Below are 17,245 nucleotides of genomic sequence, written 5' to 3'. Positions count from 1 at the left end.
CCCTGCAATATCTTTGGCACATAAATTCTTCAGCTAAGGAGCTCTGATAAGGCTCAGAGTTCTCTTAACTTTGTCTTTCTTCTTACAATTTCTTTGTGTCTGAGATACAGCTAACAGCTATTTGATACAGCCATAGCTTTGGGTATGTAAGTCGATAAAAAAACCCCACTTGGATTCAAATAGTAACATCTTTATTAAAAATCAACAGTCCTCTAGAAATAAACAGGTCCATTAAAAAAAAAATAAACCCTTAATTCAGTGACTCAGAAAATCGTGCTGCGATAGCTTTCAGTAATGACTTTTTGTTTTTGTTTTTGTTTTTTTAAGTGTCTATGGTAAGAGAAGCATGCAGAAAACACATGAGGCTTTGCATGCCCTTTTATTTTCCTAACCTCTTCTACCACTTGAGAATGTCTGGCCTTTGCCAGCCCGCTGAATGTCTGGCAGGTGGACCAGTCTTGGCAAAACACCTTGGATTGTATCAGCTGAAAACAAATGTAAAGAGCCCATAAGAAGCTAGATTTTCCCAAACTGATGTCCTTGAAGAGGGTCTATTTTTCTTGACTGTTTAATCTCTAGTTTGAGTCTTCAAAGTCCAGAATGCTAGAGTCTTGTGTGCAAGGATTATTAATAAAATGCAAATTCCAGAATGGCTCCTTTGGAAAGCAGAGAAAAAGTCACAGGATTCTCTTATCTCCTTTTATACTTGGAATTTTTTTCACTGTCTCCTCCAAAAAGAGAGTAGACGGTGTCTATTAGAAGACCATTTACTCTTACAGCCAACTCAGAGCAATTTCCACAAGATCAGTCCTGCTCTCTTGGGTTAGTCTAGCTGAAGGTAGAGCCTCTCAAAGAATAGTCCTTGGAGCATGAGTTCTGAGCAATACTCTGGCATAAGTAGTTCCATTTTCAACCACATACTATATCTCTTCCATAGAGAATCATAGTGTATATGAGAAATACTATAGCTAAGAAATTAATTGTTCTTTGTCTAACATAGCATTTCCCAAAGTTAGTTGACCACTGTGCTTATCCCCTTCCTTGTGCTTCCTTGCCCTCCCTGTGTTGTGGGGAGAAGTGGAAGGGAGGGGGCATCCTGGCAAGCTGTGTTTTTTCAGACTCCCATGGCAACTAGCTTCCTGCTGGGTATGGTTAATGTCAAGCTATGGTGGAAGATTGGAGTATAGGAAGAAGGGAGAAGCCAAGGTATTCCTCCTCCTCTGCCCCATCCACTGCCTCAGTGGACTTTCCTGCAAAAGTGGGTGTATCCTTCATAGATCCAGCTCCCTCAGGACAGACTCTCAGTGTTTCCAACTTCTACTGGGAGCCCTAGATCCACTTCTTTCCTTTGCATTAAGGATAGTAAATGATTCTTGCTGTTTGCTAATCTGTGGGCTACTTTTCAAGTGGTGGGCTAGGTGGTTTTCCAGATGTGTCCATAGCATTCTACATGCCAGGACTCACCGAACATGCTCAGTTGTCCTGGTAGCAGAGCACAAGCTACACAGATGTGAGTATCGTGGGAATATTGGTTATCAGCTGCATGACATCTACCTCTGCTTCATGCTTCTAGATTTTCAGAGATCTATTAATCTAGACAAGTGCCCTGGCCAGTTGGTTGGTAAGAAGCATGTCCAAACTAAGGACTTTGAGCAACTGCATCTCTGAAGCTGGATCTGTTCCTGCTGCCCGGAGAAAAACTTCTGCATCACCACTGACATCTTCTTAGCATTTGTGGATTTTCTAACAATTGCCCATCTGCTCTACAGCCATAGAAAAAGGATGGATGGTTCACACTAGGTCCTAAGCTCTGCCCCACCAGCATCCCCCACTGAGGTGGATAGTGCCCCTTTTAGAGTTAGTGGCCTCTCCAGACAAGTCTGAGATAATATAAAAAGTCACTGATTCCTGAGGAGCACTGAATGCTACAGTTTGGCACTTTTTCATGCAACATGCACAACATACCAAGTGTGGCAGGCTAATAATGGCCTCCCAAAGATGTCCACATCCTAATGCCCAGAGCCTGTGAATGTGCTACTTTATATGGCAAAGGGACTTTGAGATATGATTAAATTTAGGGTTTTGAGTGGAAGACTATCTTGCGCTGTCAGGTTGGGCCCACTATAATCATAAGGATCCTTATAAGAAGGCAACAGGAGAGTCAGAGTCAAAGAAGGAGATGGGATAATGCAAGCAGAGTTGGACTGATATGAGGCCACGGACCAAGGAATGTAGGCAGCTTCTAGCAACTGGAAAAGGCAAGGAAACAGACTCCCAGCTAGAGTCTCCAAAAGGAACGCAGCCCTGCTGACCCATTTTAGACGTCTTATTTCTGGGCCTGCAAGGTAATAAATTTGTGTTGTTTTGAGCCACTAAGGTTGTCGTAATTTGTTACAGCAGCAATAGGAAACTAATACACCAAGGGTGCTGAAGGGAAAATATAAGTTGAGTAACTGAAAAGTCTGTGGTTCCTTCAACTACCTCACACAGTCTAGCTTTCTCCAAAAGGGTTGCATGGAACCAGTCTCCCTGTCCACCTGCTCTTGTTGGGCTTGGTTTGTCATTCTCAATTCAATTATATCTTCAGGTACTGTTCTTTGAAATAATAGTTTATATAATCATAACACCTTCCAGGTGACTTTCTCCTTTCTTATAACATTGATATAATATTTGATGAATGGTTAAAATTTAATATACAGTCCAAGCTACTCTCTGCGTTACCAAACTTGTGTAGCACCCACATGCAGAGCCACAGAGACTTCCAGGTGGCTCTTTCATTATTAGACATCTTTTGACTGCAAGGATACCTGGCTCGAAGAGCAAAGAACCAGTGGAAAGATAAAGTTTCTCACAGATAGAAGCAAAGGCTTAAAAGCCAAGCTGTGGAAAGCAGGAACCAGGGCAGGAACCAGAGCCAAAAAAATAGCCATGACAATCACATTGCTACAGTCTCAATTTCTCCCTCCCTCCCTCTTGTTCTATCATTTAGTCTCTCCCTCTCCTCAGGTTTCTGTCTCTCCCTCTGTCTCTTGCTTTTTCTGTCTCTCTCTTTTCTCTCTTTCACATATCTCACCTTCTTTCTGAATGTCAGTTTGGTGCCATCCTTCTAAAGACAGGAGATCTTCTCTATACTCAGGGACACAGCAGCTAGCAATACCTTCTGCTGTTTCATGGCCACAGAGGAAAGGACATTCTTCCCAGGGAAAGACACTGACTGGTCAGGCTTTAGTCATGAGGCAAGACTGTGGGCTTATGTAAGAAAATGGCAGATGCCATTTGGACCCTGTTTTACTTCAAAAAGCAAAGGGGATGGGGATGGTATAGGAGCAATGTCCTAAAAGAAGAACATGGAAGTCATGCTGAAGATACAATAAATATCCGTTTGGGGTAGCTGGATATTTATAAAGACCAGAATGGTCTTATGACTATGATAAGGACATTTCTTCTTGTACAGAAAATGTTTGTCTGAACTCTCAGAAAAATTCACAAAATATAACCACTTAAGTGGCAGAGATGGTATGGAAATATTCTAGTGATTTCTTTGCAAAAGTGATTTATTCACAAATATTAAAATTCAGCACTACCAATAAAATTTCCTAAATATGAAGTCATTTAGATAAGCACATTGTAGAATTGAAATAATTATTAATTTATTCACTAATTTTATAAATGCTCTACCTAAAACCTTAATAATACAAGTTTTCTATGACACGTATTCCTAAGATGGTGGTTATTAAAATATTTAAAAATCCATAATGGTCATTATAAAAGTTACATCAGAAAGAGAGAGAAAATTAAAGATAGTAAGAGAGAGAATTTAAATTCTATTTAAAAAAATCCTAAGTTGGGTATGAAGTAAATATTTGGGGGATGGCAGCCTCTGGGATCTTAATAAGGTAAAAATAGGAAGAAAGTAGAGTCAGGCTAATAGGAAGAATTTCCTGGTAGAATTCTTTGTGGATCTAGTTAAAGAAACAGATCTCATGATTATATATTATCATGTTATTGTTGCTGGAAGAGTTTAGGATATTTAACAATCTGTGTTACCCTGGATAATTTATACACTTTTCCTTTAACATTGCTTATATTATTATTTTCCTAAGAAGATTCCTTCTTAATAGACATTTCAGAAGGATGCTTCTGTCAAGCTTTTATCCAAATGATGTAGATTCTGTGAGTAGGTCTAGGTCTGAATGCACAAGTTTCTCATAACTCGATATCTTTATGTAGGCAGAGATAAAGAAGTCTGTATCAAGGACTAAAGACCAACAATGAGGTTAGTGAGCACCACACAAATCTAATCTTTGCTTATCCAGATGGGCTTATATAAATAGTTTCATTTCTTGACATTATTGTGGCCTCAGTGAGCGTCATAGAAACACTACTCCAGTTTGCAGAAATTCTCACTGGCTTAAAAATTGCTTGTATTTTAAGGGAATTGTCCACTTCTTAAGTGTGGATCCCAGAAACAGTAGTGTACACATGATAGTTGTGACGTACTTGTGACACCTAAGCTGCTGAGTTCGTGCTTGTGGCAGTGGCAAACAGCAAACATTAATATAACAGTTATGATGTGCCAGGCACTGTTCCAAAGAAATTGTGGCTGCCACAAGCAGTCAGCATAACCCCAACCTCTTAAATCACCCCTAAAGTTAGTTACTGCACTATTGGCTGTCAGCTCTTTACGAAATTGCATTTTTATATTTGCAATAGAGTATAGCAAAATACCATGAGGTCTGCAGTCAGTTTAGTTCCACCATTTACTACTTGAATTTATAAAAATTAACCTCTTTGATGCTGTTTCCTTATCTTGAAATTGGACAGAATACTTTCCTCCCCTCAAGTCCCGTGCAGAGGGGCCAAAGCAGGTCTGAATGGGAGGACCAACAATGTCAGAGCTGGAGTGCAGTTCCTCCAGGGGGAAATCTGGCTGGAGGTGTCAGCCTTTAGTTGGCTAGGAGCACACACCGAGGAGAGAGTTCCTATGGAAGATAGTTACTATTGCGAGATTTACCACCTGATGATACCCCAGGGCTCATGCAAACCCTGGGAAATCAAAACTACCAATTCAGCACTTGCTTATTGCACCATCACTACACTGGAATAAGAAAAATGTTGGAATCCTAAGGTTTGATAAAAAACACAAAGGGAGAGATTGAATTTCCTCATTAACTCAACATTCTTTAGGCGTGATGCGGAAGACTAAGTGGATTTGCTAGCATGTAGATTCCATTCTCTAACAACAATTTATACTAGGATGGGGAATCCATTCTCTAACAACAATTTATACTAGGATGGGGAATTTACAAATTGGGAAAATATCCTAGAAGACCTTTGGAAAGGGATACATTAGATTGGGTTTAGAGTTCACATTCCCTGAGTAATAACAAAGTGACTAATTTGCTTTTAGTTATTATTTTGGAACTATTAAAAATATGTTAAATACAAAAATTACTCTCTACCATGAAATCCTGTGTGTCCTTACGATAATTTTTAAAGCATGCTAATTCTATTCACAGTCATTTTGTCTTTATTTGCATTCATACCTTAACAATGGGGACAGAGACAGATCCATAAATAAAATGAAATTTAAAAAAATTCAACTTCATGATAGTGAATACCTTTTGACAAAAAAAAAAAAAAAAAAACCTAATGAAAGAACTAGATATTCTGAAAAAAATCTCCCACTGGAAACACCTAGAGTGCTGAATGAAATATTTTGCACTTATTTTTTCATTTATGGCTTATTTAAAATCACAAAGAAAGTAGAATGGGAAACTGAGGCCAAAGCTTTAACTGCTCAGGGCGTTTGACAATCTCTATGCCCAGATGCTTGGGTGTTCAAGATGGAGGTGGTTAGCAAAAAATGGAGTAGGAATTGAGACCCTAGGTGAAAGCTGGGACCTCTAAGGCCTACACTCTAAGTACAAGTTTGCTGTATTATTCTTTATACGTTTTTGTATATCTGGAATATTTTATTTTATTTTTTTTAAGCTTTAAATGGCATTAGAAGCATGGGAAATACTTTTTTTTCTTGAGGGCCACATAAACTAATTCTCATTTACTTAGCTAAAACACTGTAAATTTTATTTTAACAATTTTTAGAATTTTAACAGTTTTTAATTTAACAATTTGACACACAGCGGTAGAATCAACACTAGATAATTGGTTTTAAAGGATAGGAAGTGTGACATGGACAAGCCCAAATACTGGCTATGTAAAAGTAATTTCTTCCTAGATTAAGACAGTTACACAGTCTACTCATTCAACCAACGTAAGTGGGGTACAGGCTATTCTGAGTAATTGAACACATGTAATGCATGGGTTGAAGCCACTCCCTAGTCACTCCAACATCCACATTTTTTACTGCTCTTTCTGGTGCTGATCTTCAAGAAGACCCCTTTGGCTATTTCCCATCAGTGAGATAAAGCCCGTACCAGTGCGGATGGCCCACCCAGAGAGTACAAAGGCTTGTGCATGACTAGATTCCGGCTGAATATGCTCTTCCTTGATCTGGCTTTGGTGGTGAAGTCACCTAGCAAAACTAGATGCATCTTTTCAGATCCAGCATTTCCTTGGAGCATAATCTGAAATAAGTAAGAATGGGCACCAAATGTTAGCTTTCTTGAGGAAATTGGGAATACATTTGTTTTCGTAATAAGAACAGCAATGCTCATTATGCGTCAGGAAAAATTCTAAACACTTTCAGTTTATCGTTTAATCCTCAGAACATTCCAGAAGAGAGATATAATCATTTCCATTTTATAGATGAGGAAATTGAGGCTCCAGAGATTTTAAGTATCTTACCAACATATTAAAAGGCTGACAGAGTTAGTTGTGGAGCCAGGAGTTGGACCAAAGCAGTTCATCTCCCCTGAAAGACAGTTCTAGGCCTTTTGTCGTTTCAGCCATGAGGGAAGATGGCTTTGCCAGGCAGATATATTGGTAGATTGGTTTCTTTCATCTTGGCCAACCTCAGGGTAAGTACTGGGGAAATACCTAGCTTGTATGAAAAGAATCTTTTTGTCCTGGTTTTGATCTAGTTCCCAGGCAGGCTTGTTAAGATTTGTCTTAACACATACATTTTCCTTGCCAAATCACACGTGGCATGTTTGCACATATGGTCTCATTTTTATGATCTTTGAACCTTTACGTATTTTAAATACTTCACGGTGGGGTTAATTATTTGTGGTGACCGAGATTGGCAGCTGGTCTAATGGGGCCACTTTTGGAATCCCTAAGGAATGAGAGGATTGATATCCTGTGGAACATACTTTCAAAGATAAATATATAAATGTAAAAGAGAAATTTTCGACACACATTAATGAACAAAGCCTTGTGATATCTCCTGGTAAATCAGTAAATTTACTCTGAGACTTACCACTTTAGATGGTTTCAAGATTAGCCTTACTGTGCTTCCAACCATTTTTAAAATGGATAAATATTGGGTAATCCGAATCACTTAGAAAATGATCATTTAACTATTGTTTGTCTTTATATGTTCTGAATACATAATTGGGCTGGGAAGGTCAAAACATTGAACACGCTAAGATTGGCTAAAGGACTTCAACTTTATTGAGCCTTAAAAACATGCCTCAGGAAACTTGATGGTGAGATCTCTAACGTCACAGAATTATAAATAACTTTAAAACATTTTTAACTGCAAAATGTGATAGTAAAACAAGTTCTTATCCTTCTAGAAACCTTTGACAAGGTGGTAAAAATGAAATAAACAAAGTTAGCGGGGCACCAAGTAGGGTCAAAATCCGAAGAGATGTGCTCTCCGAAGACCTTACACCAATTAAAGCTTAGATGGAAGATGCATAGTGTGTTTCTCATTGCTTCAATTTCTTAGCTTCAACAGACCAAGTCAGCAGACATGAGTTTGCCTTTAGAAGTAGTAAAGAGGCCAGACTCTGAGTGACAGTTTTCTGAGGTTTGATAGTGAACAAGGTTGTGGGCCAGAATTCTGGATACCTGGAAGGCTTGTTTCCCTGCTCTATAAACAAGGGCAATTTTTCCCCCAAGGAACACTTGGCAATGTCTAGAAACATTTTTGTTTGTCACAACTAGGGAAGGGCGTGTCTCCAGCATCTAGTGGCTAGAGGCCAGGGATGCTAATAAACATTCAACGATGGACAGGAAAGCCCCTCCAGAACAAATAATGATCCAACCCCAAACACAATAGTGTTGAGGTTGAGAAACTCTGCCATAAACCAAGATCACTTAAGCAGATTGTTATAGATCCCAGGCTGCTTTCTGACTGGATCTTAGAAAAGTCTCTGCCTCTCATGCTGTGCAGCTAATTTAAAAACTCAATCTGAATAAAGTGCTTGGGGTGGAATACAGTCTCCAGGTTGACGAATGACTGTGTTGAAATTTAAACTTTCAATCTTGCTAAATTTGTTATTAACTGTTAGCAAAGTCCTCTTTGAATAAATCTAACGTATATTTTATTCCATATTCAAAAGAGCAACTTTTAATAGTTTAATATAACTTTTACTGCCTAAAAGTTATAGCTTTATTAATTTACTGTCTGAAATTTATACCAAATCCATGCTTGATGAACAGCAATTCTGGGTTTTGCAGACCAAGGTTTTACATGAGGAACAGGTGGACTCTAGATAAGGCTGTTTCTTGAAATATCACCATTAAAGATTTCACTACCTCAAGGGGAATGCAACCATGCACTAGATCATTCATGCCTTTTGAATGGGTGGTCAGAAATAGATTATTGGCTCATTGGCACAAGCTGGACATACACTATTACTTAAAATTGAAGCTTAGACAGTGCTGGCTCCATGAGAGTCAGGATTAACAGGGCTGATCTCTGGATTAAACTTTGCACTAGGTTAAAGTGGAGACCTTCTATACCTGCCTCATCCCCTCTCCTACTCCAGTTTCTTAACTTGATTCTCAGTTATCTGATATTTCTCTCAGAGAGTCAGATGCATTTCTCCTTTCTCAGTGTCTTAGTTTGATTAATTACACTATAACCGAGTTTGTTTCCCGTTGATGTTCTCTACTCTTATTTGTTCACTTTTAATTAATAAACAATTTACCACGCCTGGTATACTAGGAGCAGTATTACTGAAGCAAGGTGTGTGGGAGATTTATGGAATACTTTTCTCTTTGCTGGTGCCGTTGTTGCTCAGGGCTTATCGGTGCTTTAAATTTTTTCCATCCTGAAATCATTCTAATCGTGGGGTATGGAACTAAGAGAGGGTAGGCTTTGCTGAGTGGTGATAGTTGAGCTGAGATATGAATGACAGTAAGGATCCAGTCATGGGACAAAATACAGGGAGCAAAAGGGAGACTGGTTGGAGACCACAGTGACGATGGGCAGGGCCCTGATCATGCAAGGCTGTGGTGGCGTGGGCTTTATTCTAAGTGCTATGATGAAGCAGAAACAAAACTGCTTTCTGAGGAGCCTCTTGCCCATCACTTCCATTAAGACCATGTCCTTGACAGGTTCTTCAGCTTGTGAGAAAGGATACAACCCCAGTTCTAATGCCTGAAATAACCAAACTAGCAATAAGTGAAAACTATTGGAAGAAGACAGACAGACAAAGCAAAATTCTCAGTTAGTGCAGTGCCTCAGGAACAGACTCGCTAGTTAGACACGCAGTTGTGAAAGGACTCATCATTCCCAAGGTTTTGACTCCAGATTTTCTCAGGCCCTGTAGAACGTGGTTATGTCAGTAACATCTTGCATAGGGTTGTTAAACATTCAGTCTCTAGAGAGAAAACTTCACTCTTTGCTCTTGGGCTAGAAGGTTTATCCAAGGTGTTCCACAGAGTGTTAGCTTTGGAGTCAGCTTCCCAGGTTCAAATCTCAGCTTTCCATTTACTATTCAAAGTAGGTACTTACCATTTACTGTTCCGAGACCTTGAACAAGTTATTCTATATTTTCATGCCACGGTTTCATCAACTGTAAAGTGGGGATAATAGTACTTAAGTCACACCATTGTTGGGAGAATAAATGAGCAAATACGTGTATTTAGATAGGTTCCTAGAACAGTTCCAGATGCACAGTAATAAAAATGTCAGTTAGCTATTGTTATTATCATCATTATTGATGAAGACCACCATTTCTTTCTCTTTTTGACAGCGTCTTGGACCTTTGGGTTCACTTTTACATAGGCATTTGTTGTAGGGACTGAGTATCAGACTTGACTCTTGCCCTTAGCACTCTGAGACAGGTGGATCTTCTTGAATCTGAGGGAAGTGAGGACAGAGTTTGACCTTAAGTTTTATTTTTATAATAGCAACTATCTAGGAAGGACCAAGGAAGCAATCTTTTCTCTTCAACAAGACTTCAACTGTGGGTTGATAGGGAATTTGTGTTGTAGAGAAATGACTAGTACTTTTGGGACACCTCCTCCTCTAACACTTTATATAGTGTTACAATAATGAAAGGAAGACTAACCATAGAGCCAGAATTATAAGGTTCTAAATTCTATTCCCAAGTAGCTGTGTGACCTTGAACAATGGAGCACAATTATACAATTGGAGGAACTGTATTAAATAACCTTTGAAACACCTTCTCGTGTTAACATTCTTTAGTTTAGAGTATGTTTTCTACAAACCTTGCTTTAGGCAGAGCCTCAAAATATGGAGAGGGGAGAAAGCATGATAGGAACAGAGAAAGGGGAGGGAAATATAAGGGGAAACAAAAACAAAGAAGGAAAAGCTTATTAGGAAAGGAGTACAATAAGAAATAGAAGACAAAGTTAGGCAGGTTCAATCTGACAACTGGTTGATACTTTTTAATTAAGCCTCCACATTATGCTAGAGATACTGTGATGGACAAGCCCTTGCAGTATTTACAGATGACTGCGGAGTAAGTAAACAGGTAGCCAGAAAGAGGACATGAGACCCTGACGTCATCTGGAGGACAAGGGAAGAATTCCCTGAAAAAGAGTGGTGGAGGTTGGGGGCAGAGCACTCTAGATAGAGAAAACAGCATTTACAAAGGCCCTGAGATAGGAGAGAGCCTAGCATTTTCAAGAAGTGAGGGATTTCATGTGTGGTTGTGACCAAGGAGAAAATGAAGTGAAAAAAAATAAGCCTATTCTAAAAGGACCAACTAGTGGGTTGAGATGAAAACCATTCCATTTCATCCCCCCTGCATCTACTATAATGTGGGATGGCCATATGCAGTTGGACCCTTCTCAACTGACTATTGATCATCTTATAATAAGCAGTAACACAAATCCCAGCCAGGATAGCCCCAGAGAATCCCTTCCAGGTCATCTGAGGGCAAAAGAGAACGTGGTGTTTTGACAGGGGGAAATTCCTCAGTAGAGGAAAGAAGTAAGGAGAGAATGTTAGATACGCCTCCATAGCTTTCCTTCTTGCCCTCATTCTTGCATCTCATGCAAAGTTGTCCCCTCTTTTTAAAAGAGTCTATCTTTCTCCCTTAAGAATAGTCCCCCTCCCCATTTTTTTCTTTTCTTTCCCCTCTTTTGGCCCAAATCATATTACTGAAAATGTAAAACCTGCAGTTTTGGGTATGTTACCAAAGGAAACAGTTTTACTTAAAACCTTGTTTTTGCCAAAATATTTTCAAAGTAGCTGGAGAGCTGTCAAGCCACAGTGGCTCTCAGCTGTGTTTCCTTCTAGCATTTCCCCAGGTTCTCCCAGCACAGTGCTCAGTAATTGGATATTATTTGAGGAGGAGGGGAAAAAATGCTGCATGAGACAGTTTGTAGATTTAAGAATTATCCTCTGGGGGCTGAAGGCCAGAGATCCAGAGGTGCTCAGCTGCCAAGCTCCAGAGCTGCGTGACTGTGTGTCATTCCTCGATGTAGCTTTCAGCAAGGAGACCTAGAGGAAACATGCTGGTAATTGTCAATATTTAGACAGTCATTCCAAAGTCTTTAGATTGTTTTCTGCCTTAGTCATGTGACTTTGACCAAAAGAATCTATTCTGATAGAAAAAAAAATTACTGAATGCAATTTGAAATGACACACATTCTGGCCTTGCAAGCACTGACAGCCTTACCCCATCCCTAACCCCCTCTTCCAATTCTAGCTAGCCTTGGTGGGGTTTATGGACCAGTAGGATAATTTAACAGTAAGCAATCAGCCTTTATGCTCCTCTAACAACTTTCTTCCAAGACCTTGAAGGAGGTACAAACTCATTATTTAAGAACGTCTTAAAGCAGAGGCAGCAGTCACTATGTCTGCCTAACTTACCTGGAAACTGAAGTTTAAGAAAGTGACATGATTTTTCCAATGCCACATAACAAGTCAAAACTGTTTGTTCCTTATAATACACTTCTAATCCATTTGATTGTAAGCGAATAAAATGAAACATTAAATTCTAATAAAAATAATAATTTCAATAACTATATGGAAATTATAATTATCAATCAAAATGATGATTACTAATTAGCAAAATCTTGAGCCTCTGGGTTTAAATGTGATCTATTAGCTCCAATCTATCATTAGGGTCCTGGCAGAAAATAGTTGGCATACTCTGAAGCATAACAGACGGGAGTTAGATGGAGTGGACAGGGTCCAGGTTACCAACAAGAGGTGGAAAAGCAACCAGAACTGGTAATAGTGAGAAGCAGCTGTCACTCCATCACTCTCAGGCCTGGTGGGGTCAGGGAGGGGGCAGTGCCCAGAGCCCAGTGAAGCCTCTCTCTAAAGGAGAGGGGCCTCTTGGCATGAGCAGGTAGGGGGAGGAAAACCTCCAAACCCCTGACTTGCTTTTCTCTCCCTCCTTATCTGCAAATGCCTCCTATTGTCCAAAACCAGCAGCAAGCCAAAGGGTAAAGCAGCCTGGGTGACACTGTCTGGACTGTTTAGATCTCTTCTCTTTATATACCACTTATGTGTAGTTTACCGCCAGGTGTTTATATCCAATCCTGAATTTCTTGAATTTCAATTCAATGAACTGAATTTCAATTTCCGAAGATATCCTCTAACTGAGCACCTATCTTCCCCCAAATTCTGTTCTTCCCACAATCTTCCCCATCTCAGTTGTTACCCATTTCCTACCAGTTGCAGGTCAAAAATCTTGGAGACATCCCTAACTCCTCTTTTTTCCTCATGATCAGTGTTCTCTCCTTCAGCAAATCTTACTGACTCTCCTTCAACACATATCTGGAATCTACCACTTTTCACTGCTTTAATACTACCACCACAACCTGAGTCCTACTCATTGCCTGCCTGGAATATTACACTAGACAATGCTTCCACCCTTGCCCTCTTATGATTTAATCTTAACACAGAAACTAAAGTGATCCTTCAAAAGACGTAAGTTAGGTCACGTCACACTTGTATTCAAAATGTCTCAGAGCCTCCCATTTCACTTGGGCTAGAGGAAGGCAAATCCTTATGATGACCTGTAAGACCCTATAAGATCTGCCCATCCATCCTTTTAACTCTCCGGCATCATTTCCTTTTACTTCTCCCACTTTTATCCATTCTGCTAGCACTAATCTCCTTATTGTGCCTAAAACAGACCAGGTACATTTTCACCTCTAAACAGTGTTTGCCCTTGCTGTTCACTCTACCTGGTCCACTCTTCCTCCAAATATCTCCAGGGCTCAGTCCCAAATCTCCTTCACATTTGTTCCAATGTCACTTTCTCTTTGGGCCTTTCGTGACCTTATATTAAAATGCAACCCCTCACCACCCTAGCATTCCCAACCCACTTCCCTATTTCATTTTTCTCCATAGCACTTATGACCATCTGACAAATTTTGTATTTTACTCTTTTTTTTTTATTGTGTATGATCTGCCTTTTCCTGCTCATGTCTCCATCCCCACCATAATGAAAAAGCTATGAACCTGACATGCTCATAGGACTATGAGGAGACACAAGACATTGTCAAAGGTTTCATTGCATGAAAGAAGTCTGCTTTTTTGTCTTCCTCATAGCACTTACCAGTACTCAGCACAGGGATGCATAAGTGCTTCCTAGCTTCCACCAGAAAAGTTTTAAATACATCCACATAGGCTAGAGACATGGGGTTAAATTTGAAATCTAGGCAACATTTGAGCCATCTCTTTAGAAATAAGTTCAAAGGATTCTAGAGACCATCTTAGAAGCTGGGAGAACCATAGAAGGCCTCTTTCATAAATATCATCAGTAGATTATCTGAGAGCACTCACGGCTGCAGTTTATCCTGTGAACAAGCTATAGCACTACTGAAATCTGAGCCAGCGTCACAGGCGAGAGTTCAAGAATTGCAGAAAATGAGAAAGGCTTCACAGCAGTTGAGCCATGGAAGCATTCTCTATAGTCTATCTAGTCTTGGCAAATGTTCGGTCAAAGAAAGTCCTCGACTTTATTTCCCAGCCTCATTGTGAAGATTTTGAAATATAAGTTCTTAAAAAGTAGTAAAGTATGTAAGGTCTCAAATAACCTGGAGCTCAAAACCAGTAAAACGATAAAGCTGTTGAAAAATATTTCTGACCTTTCCCAGCTACTGTGTTAAAGAAATATTAATAAGCTGATATTTGCTGAATGAGTACACAAAACTTTGTCCAATTTCAACATAAAGGAAAATCTGAAAAGAAATTAATTACCATTGAGGGTTTTCCTTATGCAAAGAATAGAAAAAGGATTAACCAAGGAACATAATTTCAGAGGCCCAAGGGGACCCAAAATGAAAAGAAATCCTTCCTATAAGCTTGCTGATACCAAAAGTTCTACATTCCACAATTTCTTTTCTTTTCCTTCTTTTTTTGTTGAGCAGGATTCACCCTGAGCTCACATTTGTTGCCAAATTTCCTCTTTTTGCTTGAGGAAGATTTGCCCTGAGCTTCCACTTATGCCAATTTTCCTCTATTTTGTATGTGGATCACTCCACAGCATGGTCACTGATGAGTGGTGTAGGTCTGCACCGGGGAACTGAACCCGTGCCACCGAAGGGGCATGTGCTAAACTTGACCACTAGGGCACGAAGCCAGCCCTCACAGTCTAACTCTTTCACTTAAGGATTTAATCCTGACTGAATGCAAATATTCCCTGGGTGAGGCCCCTCAATTGTTATTTATTTCTCAGAGTGAAAAAAGAATTTGAAAGCAGGATTTGTGAAGTGGTATAGTGGTTGGTTATGAGGATCTCGAGAAACCTGTGATCCAGGAAACAAAAGATTAAGAGGCTCAGGCAACAAACTTCACCTACTTCATAGTTTTGCCTGGATTCAGCTTTGCAACATCTGCTTTAAAGATTCCTCATCTCCAAGATGAAATGTCTTTTTGGGCAAGTTGTCATTTCTGAGACCCAGGTCAGCTTTCAGACATCTGGACCTGGGGTTGAGGATGGGCAGGGGAGTGGTGCTTATCAGATGTGTGAATTACACAGTCTTTCATTTATTCACTATCTGACTCTCATACCTCTCATTTATGTCTTTGTAATGAATGCAGCACAACTGGTGAGACCATTAGCAAATTTAGTCATAGAAGAAATTGACAGTAATGATTAAAATCCATTCAGTGCCCTCAATACATGAGAGGCTTGCAATTACTCAGCCTCTTTTTTCGATTATCCAATTTCCCACTAAGACGTGTGTTTGCTATGCCCATCTTCACAGCAGTTCTCCAAGAAACACTGGATTGCTTGGTCACCACCAGATACTGAATTATATTAAAGGACTTATGAGGAAACATGACAGAGTAAATGTAGTATTACAGGAACTTTCTTCCCTGAACCTAAGCTACTAATGAAAATAAGCAAAATAAACTTAAAAATGCCAATAGTACGCTAAAAAGAAAAGGTATGCGATTGTGATTTCTAAATTTTATAAAGTATCTTTGGGTAATGAAGATTTAGAGAATATTGCAAGCTTTCCCTACCTATCACCTCCCCCTTCCAAATACAACACACACACACACACACACACACACACACAAAGAGAACAAGCAGAAGCTGTACTGGGGAGAAGAAAATGAGTGGACAAAATCCTGAAAAAGTCTCTTGATGGCCCAGGGAAGAGAACTGAAGGGTAGGTGAATGAGAAGCCAGAAGAACTGAAGAGAGTCATTATTTTGCTTTTCTGGCTTAGAGGAACATGACAGAAATACTCAGGAAGAATTATCCAGAACTAATTATCTATAATAAAAAAAAGTTTGGTAAAATAAAAGATGAGACTGAAAGGAAATTACCACTTCTTAAACCACTGGGTACTTTTCCATAGTAGCTAAAAAGCATCACATTGATTTTTGGAAGCACCCCTAAATTTTGAGTATTTCTCCAACATAACCACAATTGGGAGGGAAGCAGAAGAAATGGGTAGGGAATGGTGAGTTAAGTAGTGGTTATTTTCATATAACCAAAGACTTAGTGAAGGTAAACTGGTGGAGTCATTCTGAAATGGGGAAACAATCCAATACGCCCATGGATCTAGAGTGCCCCCTAAATAGAGCAAAATCTGGTAAAAGATGTTTAACAAACTTCCAAATAAAGAGATTAGAGACAAAATCTGTGAATGGAATCAGTATACACCTCCAGCTCTTCTCTGTCACTTCCATCCCACCACTGCCCTCCTCTAGGTAACTAAAAAATCAAACATAGAATTCAGCCATATGTCCTCATAATTCTCATAGACCAAAATTCCCAGATCCGGCTAACAAAAGAGGTAGCAAATAACTAAGAGATTTGAAATTGCTACTGCTATTCTGTAGGTCCAGCCAGCCATCAGATTCAGAATTTTCCTCATTGATATTTAAGTGAAGTGACAACTGCCATCAGGACTTGGGATGGATTTGGGTTCTGTAAGTGGACATTAGAGCTCCCAGCTAGCTATCAATATAGACCTGCCTCAGTTATTTCATGAAACTCACAATAGTGTAGTCTTAGATTGTATGCACTTGAAATGTTTTAAACTCATTGGTTGTGCTGTGGCAGAGGTTAACTATAATACTATGATTCAGAAAAAGTTGTTATTTATAAAACTTATCCAAAAATTAATAGTTATCCTATATTTAAATAATAATAGAAAATATAATGGAAAAATGTGCCTTTCACAATTGCAACTGCAAGAGAGAAAATACCCAGTAGTCAATTTCTTCTCTAAGAAGAAAACTTTAAAACACTTCAATTTTCTTCTTCAATTAATAAAAATATATGCCTTGTTTAAGAAAAAGAAGTCTTAATATTGTGACGATGTCGTCACAAAAATTAATCTGTAACTCCAATATATGCTGAGTAAAATACTACTAAACAACTTGGGATTTGTAGTTTGTCCATGGGGTGGGGAGATTTGACAAAATGATTCAAAA

The 17,245-nt window shown here is 39.3% G+C and overlaps 1 long non-coding RNA gene across 1 annotated transcript in view; it reads right to left on the bottom strand.

Annotated features, from left to right (window-relative positions):
• Positions 1–326: 326 nt before the first annotated feature.
• The window catches only part of LOC139046486 (uncharacterized), a 37,505-nt gene continuing 20,586 nt past the window's right edge, over positions 327–17,245 (bottom strand). The window contains exons 2-3 of the long non-coding RNA XR_011506592.1: positions 9,872–9,932; positions 327–6,587 (exon numbers count right to left, since the gene is read on the bottom strand). This is a non-coding gene — a long non-coding RNA (uncharacterized lncRNA). The remainder of the gene's footprint in view (positions 6,588–9,871; positions 9,933–17,245) is intronic.

This window comes from Equus asinus, chromosome 10 (assembly GCF_041296235.1).
Source record: "Equus asinus isolate D_3611 breed Donkey chromosome 10, EquAss-T2T_v2, whole genome shotgun sequence".
In the NCBI taxonomy this organism is placed as follows: domain Eukaryota; kingdom Metazoa; phylum Chordata; class Mammalia; order Perissodactyla; family Equidae; genus Equus; species Equus asinus.
Note: the sequence above shows the minus strand (reverse complement) of the source record. Positions and strands in the feature narration are given on the sequence as shown.